The 17,365-nt window shown below is 42.5% G+C and overlaps 1 protein-coding gene across 4 annotated transcripts in view; it reads left to right on the top strand.

Moving 5' to 3' along the window:
• The window catches only part of PPARGC1A (PPARG coactivator 1 alpha), a 612,967-nt gene that overhangs the window by 224,604 nt on the left and 370,998 nt on the right, over positions 1 to 17,365 (top strand). The gene's annotated exons all lie outside the window — the stretch shown is intronic.

Raw genomic sequence — 17,365 nt, 5'->3', positions numbered from 1 at the left:
ACCTTCTGCTCTCTGAGACCCCGAATGGGAGAGTTGTGTGCTCCCCATGGGCTGGGCCCTAGCTTTTGGATCCCATGTCACTCCTGCAGTGCTCTGCTGTGTTCAAATGAAGCACTCAAAGTTAATTGTTGGACAAATGCTTGTTCTCCTTCAGAAGTCAGGGTCACGGTGCTCATGGCGGCTGTGGGGATATGGGTGCTGACTTCAGCCACCCATATCCATCCCAGTCACGTAGGCCACCTCTATGATATACGATGACTTTTTGCCTTTCTCTTTTTCTATCTTTTGGTTTTTTTTAAGCACCATTACTCAGGCTGGAGAATTCTCTTGTTAAAAAGATGGTTGGAATTTGGCCTAGCGTTTATGTGGTTTGCTAAAGATGTAGGATCTGCTTTTGGTGGATTTCCAAGTGTGCGATCCATCCAAACAGCTGAAAATCACAAGCAGTGGTGCTCAGAAAGCATGCAAAGGCGAGACAGCATCACATAATGGGAAAAGCATCAGCCTGGGTGCGAGACAGACAGGGCAGAGATCCAGAGTTTGCCCATTGCTAGTCATCGAACCCCTTGCAAATCACCCCCCACCCTGAGTCTCAGTTTACTTTTCAGCATAACGGGGCTCTAGGCAAGGCTTCCCTCCGAAGGCAGTCCTGAAATGAGGTATGGAAAATGCCCAGCCTGGTGGCTGGTGCCACTGAATGTTGTTTGCCTCCCCTTGCTCATGTTCAGGCTGCTGTTGACCCTGTTGTGATGAGTTGTAACTTCTGCTCAAGGAACGCAGGCAACTCCATTCTTCATTCATGGCTGCAGAACCATGTGACTTGTTCATGCCTTGTTAATGTCCTGGGTCTGTGCTGAAAGCTGTGAAGAGCTGCCTGTTGTCCATCATCAGCCCCAGCAGAGGGATGGCCGCTGTCTCACCCAGCAGCGGTGGCATCCCTGTCCCTTCATCTCATGGAAACTGGGGGTCGGTGGGCAGCCCTGTGGTACAGAAAGGGGCGGTGTTGGGGAGCTGTGGATGGTTAGCCTTCTGCTTGCTTCACTGGAAAACTCTTCGCTGAGGAATGCCAGCCTCACCTTCCTCTTGAGCTGCTCCAGCTGATGATCAGTTTCCACCAGCCTTGAGGAATAGACTGAACTTGAGAAGGGGTAAGGGCAGACCACTGCTGCAAATTTCCTTTATTTCCAGAGCAATGAGGTGGAAAAGGGCCCAAGCGTGAGTAGAAAGGGCCCAGGCTTCAGAGACCTTCACCTGTGTGCTCCTGTGGCTTTCCAGGCCTGAGACAGAAGAAGTGACTTCATCTCTCTGAGGCTAAGTTTTCTCCTTTGGAAAGTAAAGCCTAATTTATAGGGCTTGGAGAGAATTAGAACCTGAGGATTAGTAGGAGTTTAGGAAATAATGAGGTAATTATTATTATTATTTTTAAAAGATGTATTTATGCATACAAGAGCTGGGGTACAGGCCAGAGGTGCAGGGGTGGGGGCAAGAGGATTCACCAGAGACAGGGTGGGGAGCAGAATAGGCAGATCTGTGGAAATACACTGCTGAGAGGAGCAGCAGGCGAGACAGGAGAGGTCTGCTGCACCATGTGGGTCACCTCCCTGGCCTGGGATCGAACTCTTTCTGCAGTGGCTGTATATTGCTTCATAGTGCTGACACTTAACCCTTTGCACCACCAGGGAGGCCCCATTATTTTTATTGTTTTTATCATATTACTTATAGGCCCTTTGCATCAATGAGTAGAGCTGATAACCATCCACATGCTGCTCTGTGTGGTATCATCTTTCTCCTCTGCTCACTACATCTTAGCTACTTTGCCTTTTCTCAGTTCCTGGAATACACTATGCCTTTTCTCATCTTAGTCCTTTTGTATGCTGCTCCCTCAACCTGCAATGTCATTCTTGCACATTTTAACTAACCAGTTCTGCCTATCCTGAAGTCTTTATTTTAAATGCCAGTTCCTCAAACGATCCCTTAATGTTAATCTCTTTTATTGGATCCTAGTACTTGTCTTTTTGAACATGTATAAAAATTTGTGATTATATGTTTGCATGTGCGCTTACTTAATGGTATCTCCTCTGCTAGAATATGAGCTCTAGAAAGGCAGGGAACAGATCTATATTTTCCACCCCATAAGGGGTGGAAAAGGACAAATACGTGTCTAGTACGTGGTTATGCTTAACCCCAATTATTATATATTAAATGAATGAATAAATCAAACAATTGCTGATCTGGAAGAAACTCAATATTCATCTAACATAGAAGATTCTCTTTCTTAAAGGAAGATACTAAAACCGAAGATGCGAAGAGACTTTAGCCAGGCTAGGTTAAACAGACAAAAAGGTAAGTCAAAGAACCAAGGTTAGTGACTTGGTTTCCTGAATTCCAAACCAGTTTTTAATCTTTTCTATTAGATAATTTTGGAGGTAGCCTAGTAGGGTAATTAAGAGTGAAGATCTGGAGTTACTAGCTGTGGCCAGTGGATAAAATACCTAGCTTCTCAGCATCTCAGTTTCTTCATCTATGCACTGGGCATAAAGAAGCTTTCATAAGGTGGTAAAGTAAAGGAGATGATCCAGGTAAAGCATTTAGAAAAGTGCCAATCAGGTAGCGTATTCAATAAATGCTAGCCCTCTTCCTGACATTACTATCATCATCATCATCATCATCATCATCATCATCATCATCATCATTATCTTGAGTGAACAGAGGATATTTGCAGATGACAAGTGACACCGTCATAAGGTGCATCACAAAAAAGACTAGTATTCATGCCATTTTATTGCCCTAAAACCCAGAGTTTTTGGCCATCCCTCCAAGTGCTGCAATATTTGGCATTTAAAAAACAAGTATCTTTAGGGCCTCCCCGGTGGCGCAGCGGTTGAGCGCTGGGTTGCGAAGCTGCCCGCAGACTCTGCAGCGCCAGTTCGATCCCCGGCTGCTCCCCGGCCACCGGAGGAGGGTCCCGCATGGCGCGCAGACCTCTCCTGCCGCCCACTGCTCCCCTCAGCAGTGTGCTTCAGTCCTTCTGCCTGTTCTGCATCCTGCTCTGGCTCTGGTGAATTCTCTCACCCTCTCGCGCTTCTGACTGTACCCAGTGCTTGTATAAATACAAACAAATAAAAAAACAAACAAACAAAAAAAAAAAACAAGTATCTTCAAAGAAAAGCCACTCCGTTTTGTTTTTTTTTTTTACAAATAGATGCTCATCTGGAAAATCCGTCTGCCTGCACATGCAGAGGCAGCCTCAGTGTTTCGTTGGCAGTGAGATGTCTTTCCTTGGCGGTCCCGGCCATGGTGCTGGTGACCTGTGGCCCTGAGCACGTTAAAAGAGCAGTCACATTCCCATGCAGAGGAGCACCTGCTCGGGTGGGTCTTGTGGGCTCTCAACCTCTTTGCAACCTTCCCTCAGGGACTGTCATGTGGTCAGAAGCTGTGAGTCACAGCAGTGGTTGTTCTTCAGTCCTTTCTCACCAAGGGCCAGGCACGTTTCTAAGCCCTTTATCCATATTCACGCATTTAGTCCACCCAACAACCAGTTAGGTAGCTCTGTTTGCAGACACAGAGGACATTGAGACTCAGAGAGCTTGAATAAACTATTGAAGGTCACATGTGGCAAGCGATGGCTCTGAATCTAGGGGGTCTGACCTGGCAGCATCTCTGCTCTCATAACTGAGTGGTCCTGCCCCACACACACAGCTGTAAGTGGGAGACAGATGGGGTCCAGGTCCTTGTTCTGAGACGGCTTGACTCTAACTTAGAGTCAACTTAACTCTAGCTTAGATGGCTTGGCTCTAACTTAGTGGTTTCCAGGCAGGTGCTTTTGGATTCCAAGACATTTGTCACTGTGCGCACTTTTGTCTGTCCATCTCTCTGTCTTTTTGTTTCTCTTACCCCGTATTCACCTCACCCTCCCTCCTCTTTCCTCCACTCTCTCTTTGCCTCATTTGGGACTAAAGTCTCCAATCTGCATGCAGTCTTGATAATTGACATGTTTGGCAGGACTATCAACATGCCACGAGCTCATGAACATTCAATTTCCACTTGTTGTACATGAGTAAGCAAAGATTAGTTCAAGACACGTTTTCCTTCCTCACTTCCTGAGTATCTGTATACAGAATCTGGCCTGGGGATGATTCCTCATACATGGGATGCTTTTGTAGCTGTAAAGGAGAGGAAAAGGGTAAAAACTCCAAAGCTAGGAAGGACAGCAGTGTTCTCAACTAAAACAAAGGTCTGTTCTCTCTGGATATAAACATGCAGTAAATCACTCAAAGAGCTTAATCTTTAAACTGAAAGTTGGAGGTTGCTCTCACCTCATTTGCTTCCTGGACTGGTGAGGGGAGAAATAGAGAAATACAACACCTATGTCACTGTTTTTTTTTTTTTTTAAGATTTATTTATTTATGCATACAAGAGCTGGAGTATAGGCCAGAAGTGTAGGGGGTGAGAGGGTTCACCAGAGACAGAGCGGGGAACAGAACAGGCAGACTGACTGAAATACACTGCTGAGGGGAGCAGCGGGTGAATCAGGAGAGGTCTGCTGCACCATGTGGGTAGCTCCCTGGCCGGGGATTGAACTTGTGCTGCATTGGCTGCGGATAGCTTCATAGTCTGCGTCTTAACCCCTTGCCCCACCAGGGAGGCCCCAGTGTCACTGTCTTGGGGAGGGATGGGGTTACATGAAGCTGTGTTTTCAGAATACTGAGGTTGCTCTTCTGGACTTCTAGAGGTGTGCTCATCTCAGCTCTCTTGAAGAATTCCAAGGTTTGCCTTTGTAAATATGGCTATGATCGATCCATCCATCCATCCCGAGGTAACGCTGGCTGACAGCATTTGTTGTGTTTTGCAAGTAAAGGATCCTCCCCCTCAGGTGTTACCACAGCGCACCCACCACCAACACACCTGGAGTTGTCCACCAGCATCCACTCTCCTCCCTCTGCACCTTGCTGGTTTCCTCCCCTCACTAGTAACCTCAGTCTATAGTCCTTTTTCAGGCTTTGTTCCTACTTTGGTTGTTATGTGAACATGACTCTGATTTAGTCTTCAGCTTTAAGATGAGAAAATCAACCACTTCTTGGTTTCTCAGGTATGTGACTTAAGAATTTTAATGATTTTAAAATTACATTGTGACAGGCTGTGAGGATTTTTTTTTTGTGTGTGTGTGTGTGGAAGGTGTTGAAGGACATAATTACCCAAGTTTCAGGAAATATCTGGTATTTCATGAGGGAAAATGTCAACATTTGGTACATCTGATGATTTCATTTTATATGTGTGAAAACAGAGGCAAATGTCTGTATTTGAGGAGAGTAATTGTATAGATCAGTGTCTGTACTTTTCTCGAACACACTGTTAAAATAATAATTAAGCCTCCACACCTGTTAGACTGTGAACAGACTCCTCTCTTCAGAGAACCGTGCCTTGCAAGAAGCTCGCAGATCCCCCAGAGGAGGAGAGGTGAGCCGGGAGCGCACTGGCTCCATTTCTCCTGTTCCCACTCCCAACTCCTTTTTTTTTCCTTCTGTACTTCTCCCTTTCCCTTTTACCTCTTCTCATCACCTCGTATTTCTTTTTCAGAAAAGCTGAGAAAAGCTATTTTTTGACCCTAGGAAATGGTTTCACTTGGGGTAACTGAGCCTGACCGGGACTCAACAGCTCATTCTCTTTCTCCAGTTGAGTGTGGCTTCCAGCAGGCTCTGAAGGGCAAAAGAGGTGGGAACAGGCCGAGGAAACCCCCACCAGCACCAGGAACTGTGAGGTCACTTTCTTCTGCCCTGGGCTGGGGCAAGACATGCAACCAGTGGGCACTTCTGGAATCCCTAGGAACCAGCCCTGACCTCGGTGGTGGGGAATCGCCATTTTTCCAGGTCTCAGAGATCTGATGGGCTTAGTGGCAAAACAAGGGGAACTCCTACAATGTCAGGTCTGGATTAAGCACCTGATAAGGACCTGCTGATTAATTTCTTCAATACCTCTTCAGTGTTCATTTCAGAGTTCTTAAAAGACCCCTGGGAGATAGGAAAGAAAAATATAGTTCACTATATTTTTATATAGTGCTTACCACTGGACCATCTGTTGTCTTATCAGAAATTATGATTTTTTTTTGTCAATGCATTTACATATTCTCGTTAGGAAGTCAACTTCTTTACTTGCAAATCAGGACTAACGAAAGTACCAGACTCCGGGTGAAATGTTTAGACAGCGTAAGATACGTGATGATGTTCAATGACTGTCGACTACTGTTATTGCTGTTGATGCCATGCACTGACTTCCTGGATTTTGCCTCACTCACCCCAGGTTGCTCAGCGACACTTTTACACCACCACACTTCAGGGAACAGAAGTGCAACTAAGAAAGTTGGACACGAGATGTCAAGGAAGTGCTTTTTAAAAGTAATGCAGCAAAGGAAGATTCAGCAGGTTTTTTTTTGTAAGCAAGTATTTTCACACCAGGTCTTGTGTACATGGAGTTTTATATCTTGTCTTCAACTTGCAAACTGCTCATTTCCCAGAAACTAGACTCCTTCAACATTTCATTAAAAAAACATTTCCTCCAGGCAAGGCACTAAGTTGCATCTTGCATTTTTTCCTTTTATCACAAGCAGATCCTTTTCAAGATCAGATGTTCCTGATAGAGCTAACAAGGTCGTTGAAGGGAGAATGAAAGAGCAGAGTCAGGAGTGAGAGGCAGTAGATACCGTGGGTTTGTTTCATATCACCGGAGCGCTGCCCCACTCGCTGCGGGTCTTTTCTGAATGTAAACAAGTGGTTTCCACCACAATCTAGTGCCATCAGGGCACCAAAAATATGTCAGGTGTCCATTGACCAATGTCACATGACTGATATTCACAAAACTCTTGTAAGACCTTAAAGACACTTCCTAACTCTGATTCTCTGTCTGCCCTCTGATTTCAGTCCATTACCTGAGATGATCCGAAGTAGCTGAAGACATAGTAGCTAGGAAACATAGCTACCTGGTTCAGGTAGTTTGTAACTGGTTCACTAGTTTGTAACTAATATGACATAGGCAACTTACCTAGTGCTTCCTACCTCAGTGTCTTCCTCTGTAAATTGGGGTAATAAGATGATTTACTATATGCAAAGTGCTTATCGCGGTTCCTGGCACTCAGTAAGTGCTGTAAAAGTATTTTTGTTACTACTACCAGCTAGTGTGTCTTATTATGTGCCAGGCACTTTGGTAAATGCTTTGCATTGCACATATCATTTTATCCTTATTTTCATTTGGCCTTGTTTACATCATTTCCACTTGAAGTCATCTCCTTAGAAGATGACTTTGCTTCACATAAGCTACTTTATCTTCCTTGCAGCACTTCTCAAGGCCTGAAGTCATTTCTGCTATTTCTTTGACATGTGTTTATTGTATCTCTCTCCACACTGGCATGTAAGCTTATCGAGGCTGCAAGAGCTGTCTGCCTTGTTCCCCAGTTGTTCCTGGTGCCCAGGACAGCCTGGCACATAGTAGGTGTTTCTACCAACTTGGTTTGTTTCTCTTGCCCAGTGAGTTAACCTTTAGACTGTCAGCCATTTCTCAAGTGACTGGTTTCTATAATTTCTTCAGTCTGCTGTTCATATGGTGCCGTGAACTTAAACTGAGCACATGGACCACATGTGAGTTTGTCTGCTGGAGGGGTTCTGGAAATGTTTCTTCTCAGGAAAATGGGTCTCCACATTGTTTTGTCAGCCATTTTCAATGGCTTTTTTACTTTTTTACTTCTGTTTCAGGCAGGTAGCTCACCCTCTCTACTAGCCAACCAGACTTGATGAAGCAAGGTTTCCCATGCAAAACTTTACCTTGCAGCTTGTTCAAATTACATCTTGGCCCTCTGCCCAAGGTTTTGTTGTCAAGGTGTCTTAGAAGTTTCATTCTGACATTTGTTGTATCACTTCTCCTTATCTTTATGTACCCAGATACCATTAAATAGCATGACTTACATGCCTTCCTTCAAGGAACTGGCAAACATCTGAGCTGAATGGAGCCTGTGGCATCCAAAGTAGGCATCCCATGTTGAAATTAAAAAAAAAAAAAATTGACATCACCTCCAAGAGTAATAGCTAATGTGAATTAAATATTTAGCACATGTGTGGTCTTGTTCTAAAACTTTTGAATGGATTAGCTTATTTAATCTCCACAAGGTATCAACTCCACCTTTATCCTCACCTCATACACAAGGAGGAACTACATAACTAATGAGAGAGACACTAATACACCCAAGGTATAATATACCCAAGATAATTTAGAGTTGGGATTCAATCTGGGGAGGATTTGAACCTGTATTTTTCACTCTAACACCACTAATCCATTAGGCAATACTTTCTGGTTACAGTAATTTTCAACTACGCATAATCCACTTAAGTCTACCATCTTATCCTCAAAAACAAAACACCACTGGAATCATTTATCCAGTGATTTGATTAAGCCAAGATTTACCCTGTTTAGGGCATTTCCTTGATACTGTTTGTGGGCAGTAATTAAAGGGGCAAAAAAATATGTTCCCAAGCCTGGAACCTGATTAACTGTGAACCTGTCGTATCTACCTACTTGAATGAGGCAAAGGCAAACATCTTTGTCAAAGAGGGGTCATTTTTTGAGCTTAAATTTTGAAAATGACACACGAGTGAAAATTTTATGCTTCAACTTAAAGGCTTATGTTGAGGATCAAAAGTATTTAAAAATGATATGAGGCATTGGGACCCTCCGCTTTTGCACATCCACCCATTGGTCCACTTGGAAAAAAACCAAACAGTTTCAAGGGCTCAAAGCCATCTGTAGGCCTGGTGATATTTACCTGAAGGTGTTTATTCTGTTCATGAGTGTTGAAAAGAGTCAAAACTCAGTAGGAGACAACTGAAATATCAGTCTGTTGGGCATGGACTCTAATACTTGCACATGGTTCTTCAGACGGCAAAGTGTTCCTCAAATGAATGTCCTTTGGAATTGTAGACACCATTTGAGTTCCCTTTGGCCCATGAAATCATTGTAAGTTGTCTTTTCCTTATAGCTGATATTTTGAAGTGAGAATGGAAGCTAATCTAATATTCATAGTGCAGTGTTTCTCAGAGTATAGGAAGCAGGGTGATTTTCAGTAGTATACAAATGACTCTATGTATCTTCTTTCTAACAGTTATGTAGAAAAATATAGAATTAGTTTATAAAACTAATGATCTCACAGTTATCACTTAGGATTGGGAACAGTGAAAAAATGTGAGTTGATTTGAGTTTCATTTAGAGAAAATGTTTAATAAATAACAATAGAGGTAGTTTGCAGATTAGCAAAGATTGTGAAAGTGATATGTAAATGAATAAGATTTGGGGAATATTGGGCTAATGCAATGTTAATTAAAAATGTAATGTTATGTATGTAAATGCCACTAAAAGTTTTTCACGCTCATTATGTTTTCAGAGCTCCTTGGGTGTATAGTTACAGTATAGTCACACTGGATACAGCAGGAAGAGAGGTTTTTAGATTGGAGAAGGAAGGCGCTAATCATGGTAAACCCTATATAAACATGACTCCTTGGTAGAATGGTAGGATCTGGTAGTAAAACCCATATGCAGGAATAATAAACGTCTAGTCATTGTTTAAATCAAATAATTCCATGATTTTATTTTGTAATGCTACCTTAAACCTCCTAACTCCCAATTTTTACTTTTAAATAGCAAAGTAATTCTAGTTTTGTCTGTAACAAGTAATAAACATATCAGTTGAGACAGCTTTGACTACCTGAACTCTGTTTTCAGCAGTAGCGTTGTATTGGTCAACTTTTTTTTTTTTTTTTTTTTTTTCTTTTAAGATTTATTTATTTATTTATTTATTATTTATACAAGCATTGGGTACAGTCAGAAGCGCGGGAGGGTGAGAGAATTCACCAGAGCCAGAGCGGGGAGCAGAACAGGCAGAAGGGCCGAAGTACACTGCTGAGGGGAGCAGCGGGCGGCAGTAGAGGTCTGCGCGCCATGTGGGACCCTCCTCCGGTGGCCGGGGAGCAGCCGGGGATCGAACTGGCGCTGCAGAGGCTGTGGGCAGCTTCGCAACCCAGCGCTCAACCGCTGCGCCACCGGGGAGGCCCTGTATTGGTCAACTTTTGCTGCATAACAAACCACCCTAAGGCTTAGTGGTTAAAATAACTATCATTTCTCTAGCTCACGAATATCTGGTTCTGCAATTTGGGCTTACCTCATCTAGGTTCATGTGCAGATTTGCAGTAAAATGATGTTTTGCTACTTTGCGTTGGGGGTTTGGCTGGGGTGATGGGGTGGCTGGGTTACATATATCTCATCATCCCTCAGCTTAGCATGGCCTGTTCTCTTGGCAAAGACAAGGTTCTAAGAGAGAGAGGATGCAAGAGTACAAGACCTCTTCAAGCTTGGAACTGGTGCATTATTGCTTCTGACATATTGGCCTGGTCAAAGTAAGTCCCAAGGTCAGTGCACAGTCAAGGATACAGACTCTTGATTGGAAGGACTGCAGTTATGTGGCCAGGGAAAGTGGTTATGGGTAGGCAAAGCATTGTGGCCCCTTTTTGCAATTTATATCAACCATTGGCAAATATGTCTCCTTGTAGGTCATGGTATCCTTGCATGTGAAAAGGAGAAACTTATACCAATCCCTCAGCTCTCTGAATTGCAGCCACATCACACAAATCGGGCCAGTTATGTCAAAACACTTGGGAATATGCAAAGTCCCCTAAAAATTATGATTTTTTGTTCCTTCTTTGCATAGATTCCACTAGAACAGGACAGCAGAGTAGAACTTGCCCTATGAAGAGACATCATCAATATAATTGTCATTATGAACTGCTCAAAGAGGGAATATACAGTGGTGGTTCTCTTTAATGTTAATTCAAAAAAATTGAAAATAAGCAATACACGAGAATACTGGCTTGGTTGTGATTAAAAAAAGAAACAAAAACAAGACAAAACAAACCCATTGTAGTGAAATATGAGCTTACCCCTAAATCTCTAACTGCTTTACTCTAAAATGTATTTGTTCATCACCAGTTGATGGCTTTTGAAATCATTTATTTTTATTGTCTAACAAAGGGCACTTTGTTGAGTGCTTCATTATCTGTAGAAATGCTTTAGCATTTGCTCCAAAACTCTGTGCTCAAATGCTGGCCCTGGCAATACCTCTCAGTGATAATTTTCGAGTTAAGTATTATGCATCAGGTAAATGATTGTGCATATAAATGGTCATTTTAGATTGTGCATTAGCAGGTAGAAATGGACAATCTTTTCTAAGAAATATTCAACTGTCCCCCCAGCCCACAGTTAATTGCTCTAAGTAAGCTTGTAGAGCATTCAGTGTTTTCCAAAGTCAGATTAAAAGAAGAAGAATAAAGGTCTTACAACCATTAGTTCTTCCAGAAAAGGGCTCCATAATTTGCTGTTTCCTTTTTTTCCCCTGCTATACAGCCTCACATGTTTATGTTGTTATATGAGTAATGCCAATGGAATACAGTACTAGCAATGTGTCACTAGAATGTGAAACTCTTTCTCTGTTGTTATAAAGTGCAGACGCTAGGTACCATAATAGCAAGTATCCCACCTCCAGTGAAGGGACTTCTTTGCTGTCTCTGGCATCACATTGTATGGCATTGGAAGGCATGGGTTGAATTTTACTTCAGTGTCAGTGAGTTGCAAATAACGGGTGCTAAATAGATGTGTATTAAGATGAATAACGAAGGTATGATGGAGGCTTCTGGAGAAACATAATATTCTCAGAAGCCACCTTTTAACCAGCATCTCACATAGTTGATAAAAGACAGAAGAATACAGTCTATTAAGGATGATTTTAGCTGTACTGTTTGTCCCCATGCTGTTTGAAGGAGCATATTTTTACAGAATGATCTGTATATGATATACTCTTGCAAAGTAACCTTCAGAATTGCAGGTGATTGCCTGGCAGTGGAATATGAATTATGACATATAAATGGCCATTCACTCATTACATACTTTTGATGTATCCCAGATGTCATTAAAATGAACTGTTTTCCTGTTGTTTCTCTCCTTAACATGGTAAATTCCCTAGAAAGAGAACAACTATGTTTTGTCATTTGTTTGGTCATCCTACAATGTCTAGTATGTCTCTCAGAATGTCTAGCATCTACTAGGCTCTAAAAAGTCTAAGAATTCTTTGATGGCCTGAGACACTGACCAAGCTCTATCCTTAAAAAACTTCAAATCTGGTGTTAAGATAGCAGAGAGCCATAAAGACTCTCTGTTTTAAGATCAATCTCCAAAAATCATGAGGACCTTTAGCTCACTTCTGTGCAGAATATGAAAAATAGGGCACATTGGCATCATACTGGTGATTTGAGGTGATTTTCCTCACCTTTGGCATTTCTTACTCAACTCTGCCTCTTTACCCTCAATTCTGTCATTTCCTTGTAGTTTTCTGAGTTGGATGATGATGATGGTGGTGGTGGTGGAGATTAATGATAATGATGATTAATCTGGGCTTAATGCTTCTGTGAGGAAATTGACCACCAGGAGTGTTGCGGGTCCTTGTGTAAAATTTTTGAGCTCTTCTCCATGCCTCACCACATGTCCAATGCAAGGCTTTGCATATTTCCCATGGCCAGGAAATATTTTTTTTTTTAAATGAGGATTCCACCTTCTCTGCTCAGCTTTTTCCTAGCACCTCACTGTCCTTTCCTTTGTACTTTTTATGATCCTCTTCTGCTTTGAGCAACTTCTCGTTTTTCTCCCTTACCCCACTCTACATTTGAGGATGAGTCTCTTGGTACATCCCCACCCCCTTTTTCATTATGTGGCAGGACAATGGAGGTTCTGATGCATGTTGCAAACAATCACTAGCTAAAATGGTAGTTCCATGTCAGTCTGGTGTTCGAGTCACAAGAAGGGACCTTGTCAGGAAACACACATTAAATGACTATCCTTGGAATTCCAGTCACTGGAGGAGGTCCTAGGACACTGTCATTCTCTGTGTAAGGCGTGGAGGGTGGCTTCCTGGGCAGGAAGCAAAGTCCCAGTGCAGTGACCCTCGAGACTTGAGATGATCACAGTGAAGTCCTTGTTATGCACTGTTCCCAGTTGGAATCCCCAAAGTGGCCTCATGTGACAGCCGGTCAGTTGACTCTGTGCCCACAGTTTCGAAGCTTCTGTGGGCCCAGTGAGTGAAAGGATGCCAGACGCTGCCTTTTCATGTGGTCATTAGTGCAGTTGTGAAATGTGACTACGGAGGGTTTTGTTCTCTCTTCTGCAAAATAAAGCAATGCATGGGATTAAAATGAAATTATTTTAAAGATATTTTATTATTTATGACTGGCTTGGTGCCATTAGCTATCTATAAAATAAAAGAAAGGCAACAAAAGGATTTTTGAAAAAGTCCCAGAGATCAGAGTAAGCTCAATAGTTGTTATGACAAAATGGGATCATCTCTTTATCGCGGAGAGCAGGGATGGACCTTCATGCCTCCCAGGGTGTCATTCCATTTTCTCCAGTAAATAATACAGGATTTCCCCCATAATTACCTGATAGACTGGAATAGCTCCTTGGGCTCCATTTCAGTCTATTGGGTAAATGATATGTTTTCTAATGGCATTTTTATCAATGGTGAAGCCTGTGAACTAATGATATATATAGCGCGGCCTCTGTAGGGAACTGTGTGGTGGCAGTAGTTACTTTCCTAATGTTATACATAGGCCCCAAGCTACCAGATTCCAGGGAGACGACATTTGTATTTAGTATTACCAGAGAAAATAAACACTTTGCAAGAGCATTCTTAGGGCATTTTCACAGGATGTCTGGAGAAGCCCTGCATTGGGCAGGTTGCCATTTCCGGCCATGACCTCCCCTGTGAAATGCAGCTGCTCTTGACTATTAGGAAAGACATGTCAGGATTAGTCTGTGAAGATCCCATTACTAGTCCCGTGTGACTGACTGCCTTACCAGTGCTGGGGCTGTTGATGGAGGAGTGATTTAGATTATAGGGCTGCTATGAGCTCATGGAAAAAAGCTCCAAGTAGAGTCACAGGTGTGGATGGAACCCCGGTTTTGACACCCAAGGGGCAAGTCACTGGCTGCACTGAGCTTCAGGTCTTTACATTGGGGCTAATCATCACAGCTCCACATAGACATTGGGAGGGCTAGTGGCAGGCCCCATGTGCTTTGCTAGCAGGAATGTTCTGGCATAAACCATGTCCTCTAAGAGCACCTTTAGGAGCTCAAACCATGCTATGCTTTAAACTTATTGAGTGTGTAGGTCAACTATTTCTCAATAAAACTGGAGTGGGTAAGAAACCAAACCTACCACATATGGTTAGACATTAAGACAAACCTTCTCCAAACTTGTCTGGTTCCATGAGTCACCTTGAATGTTGGTTAAATTGCAGATTTCCAGATTGCCCTCCTGATCTCTTAAAGGAGACTCTCTAGAAGAGAGGCCTAAGAACCTGCATTTGATAAACGTTCATTTCCACCCGCAAACTTCCACCCGCTGCTTCTGCTCCGCGCACCCCCACCGCCAGTGTGGTCTCGCCGCTGCCATGGACTTGCATTCCCGTGGATACCAGAGCACTGAGGCTCCATTTCCAGGACTTTAGTTCCTCTGCTCTTTGACAATCTGCCTCTCTCCTACAGTTTCTGAAATTTTTTATCGGGAGGGTCTTTTTTTGCTTAGCCCAGTACTGGTCACTGTTATTTTGCATTTATACCCCCTTATAGATTTATCACCCCCATTTTGAAAGTCAGAATGTCAGAATTAGAAGGGGCTGTAATGGTCAGTTAACCCAACTTGTAAATGGTGTCAAAGCCTTAACTCCACACTCTGACAAGCAAGAGCCCTTAGCATGCTCCTCGGAGGGAGAGCTGGTCACCATCATAGATGGTCCGTGACAATTCTGGGCAGACAACACACCCTGCTCACATTTATTTCCAGATACAGCCTTTGTTTGGGCTGATGGGGGAAGGTTTGCATTTTATTGATTTCCTACCTATTGATTTCAACGGATGAACTGTCTGCCTGAGAAAAAGAGTCTGACGGTGAAGCAGAAACCCAGACAAGCCTGGGCCCTTGGAGGGAGGGAGGGAGGGAGGGAATTATATAATTATATATAAAACACCCCAGGTCCTCCCTCTTTCACACTCAATCCTTGAGCCCATTCGAGGCTTTAATCCTCCTCTTGGAATCCTGGAGGGAGCTAGATTGATCTGCTTGCTGGGTCTCTTCTGCTCTCCTCGCAGGAGCAATGCCATAGAGAGAGGGGACCAGGGTTTTCATTTTGACCTTGCTGCACCTTAGTGATGGTATCAACTACATCTGTGTCTCTCCAACAGCTAGCAAGTGGTTGTACAAAGTAGATGCTCAAATAAATGTTCTGAGCAATGACTGAATGAATGCTTGATGAATTGCCCTCTTTCTTTGGGGACTCAGCATTAAAATATTCTTAAACTGGGAGTTTAATTGCACATCCTATTTCTTCTAGTTGGGAAATACCCAGAGGGACAGAGACCACTCTTAAACTTTGTTTTCAGTGCTTCTCTGTGATGCCGTAATGCATCTTGGGAGGCCTGGCAGATCAGTGTCAGCTGTTTTCCTCCCTTTGGTAAGAGGAGCAGTAGCCTTTGCCCTAGAGGTCCTTCTGCCTCCCATACAGGCTGTATCTGGAAATAAATGTGAGCAGGATGTGTTGTTGTCTTTCCGCCTCCATCCGATGTGTTGGCTTGGAACACAGTGGTAAGATAGCTCCTGGCTGTTTTTAATTTAAAAAAACCTTTATGGAATTGCACTTAATATTTAAATAAAATGTACCTGTTTTAAGTGTATAATTCAGTGCTTTTTTGTAAATTATATAATTGTGTAACCATTACTGCAATCCAACTTTAGAATATTTCTATTACCCCAAGAGTCCTTGTGTCCAAATGCAGTCAACCTCCAGTCCCACCCAGGAAACAACACATTTACTTTGTCTCCATAGATTTCCCTTTTGTGTATTTTTTATACAAGGAGTTATGTAATTGAACCTTGGATTTTTTATGCAGCATAGTATTTTGAAGATTTATTTTATTTATTTATGCATACAAGAACCAAGGTGTAGGCCAGAGGTGCAGGGGGTAAGAGGGTTCACTAGAGATACAGTGGGGAGCAGAACAGGCAGATCTACTAAAATACATTGCTGGGGGGAGCAGCGGGCGAGACTGGAGAGGTCTGCTGCATCATGTGTGTTAGCTCCCTGATTGGGGATTGAACTCATGCTGCAGTGGCTGGTGATAGCTTGATGGTGCTGAGACTTTAAGCCCTGCACCACCAGGGAGGCCCTGCAGGCTATTTTGAACTTTTGTCCATGTTACAATATGTAGTGCCTCATTTTTAAATTGCCAAGTAGTTTTTCATTGTGTGGACAGACCACATTATGTTTTTTGCATTTATTAATGGATAGGTATTTGTATTTTATTTTGCTTTTGGATTCTTTTACTATTATGGAGATTTGTGTACAAGTCTTGGTATGAAAAACAGTGAGTGAGGTGATGTGTAGAAGAGAGGAAGACAGAGCTGAATGAGAAATGAATTTCACATGTTTGTATGAATTTTCCATTCTGTACCTATCTAAGGAACAAAAGAAATCTGTGTCATTATCTTCACTTTTAATATGTAAATTGATAGTATTTTCCACACCAAAATCATCCTTAAAATATACATGTTGATAAAAACTTTATAATACCATGAATATGAGATGTTAAGTATACACATATCTTGAATTAGCTTTTTTTATAAAGATAGTATATAAGATTCCTGTAAATATGTTCTGCTCATCAAATAGGAAATTTTGCTTAGAAGTTAAAAATTCATTCCTTCATGAATTTATGTGAATTTAGTGACATAGCAATGAATAATAAAGTGCTCTAGTCTCATGGAGCAGAGCCTATGCTCTAATGGGGAGGATAAGACAATAAAAAAATAGTTAAGTAAAATATATATCATAGTGTGCTGCTGATGCTGACAAATGCTATAAAGAAAAATTGAGCACTTGAGGAGGATAGAGAGTTGAGGATGGAGGTGTCAATGGAACACTTTAAAATAAGATGTTCAAGGAAAACTTCACTGAGAAGGTGACACTTGGGCAAAAGCATGAAAAGGAGAGGTAGCATGTGAATAGATGCCAGGAGAGTATTCCATATTGAGAAAAACAAGCAAGTGCAAAGGTCCTGGGGCAGGGATGTGAGGAGAAAGTGAGGAGGTCAGATGGCTGAAATTGAGGGAGTAAAAGTATGAGATGACATCGGAAAAATGGGATTGAATAAGGGTGATGATTGCCCTTGAAAGATAATGAGGTTTTCATCCCAAGGAGAGGCTGAATGAGCCCTTGAAAGGAATCCTATGATG

This window comes from Talpa occidentalis, unplaced genomic scaffold, assembly GCF_014898055.3.
Source record: "Talpa occidentalis isolate TD23 unplaced genomic scaffold, MPIMG_talOcc4v2.1 talOcc4.6, whole genome shotgun sequence".
Taxonomy (NCBI): Eukaryota; Metazoa; Chordata; class Mammalia; order Eulipotyphla; family Talpidae; genus Talpa; species Talpa occidentalis.
Note: the sequence above shows the minus strand (reverse complement) of the source record. Positions and strands in the feature narration are given on the sequence as shown.